Here is a 549-nt window from a genome sequence, read left to right on the forward strand (position 1 = left end):
TATGATGTAAGGAATTAGGTATATTAGTACTTACTGAGGTGTATTAGTACTTACTGAGGTATATTAGTATTAAATTATGTAAGGAATGAGGTATATTAGTACTTACTGTGGTATATTAGTATTTTATGATGTAAGGAATGTGGTATATTAGTACTTACTGTGGTATATTAGTATTTTATGATGCAAGGAATGAGGTATATTAGTGTTTTATGATGTAAAGAATGAGGTATATTAGTACTTATTGAGGTGTATTAGTACTTACTGAGGTATATTAGTACTTACTGAGGTGTATTAGTACTTACTGAGGTATATTAGTGTTTTATGATGTAAGGAATGAGGTATATTAGTACTTACTGAGGTATATTAGTACTTACTGAGGTGTATTAGTACTTACTGAGGTATATTAGTGTTTTATGATGTAAGGAATGATGTATATTAGTACTTACTGAGGTATATTAGTACTTACTGTGGTATATTAGTGTTTTATGATGTAAGGAATGAGGTATATTAGTACTTACTGAGGTATATTAGTACTTACTGTGGTATATT

Source organism: Austrofundulus limnaeus, unplaced genomic scaffold, assembly GCF_001266775.1.
Source record: "Austrofundulus limnaeus strain Quisiro unplaced genomic scaffold, Austrofundulus_limnaeus-1.0 Scaffold621, whole genome shotgun sequence".
Lineage (NCBI taxonomy): Eukaryota > Metazoa > Chordata > Actinopteri > Cyprinodontiformes > Rivulidae > Austrofundulus > Austrofundulus limnaeus.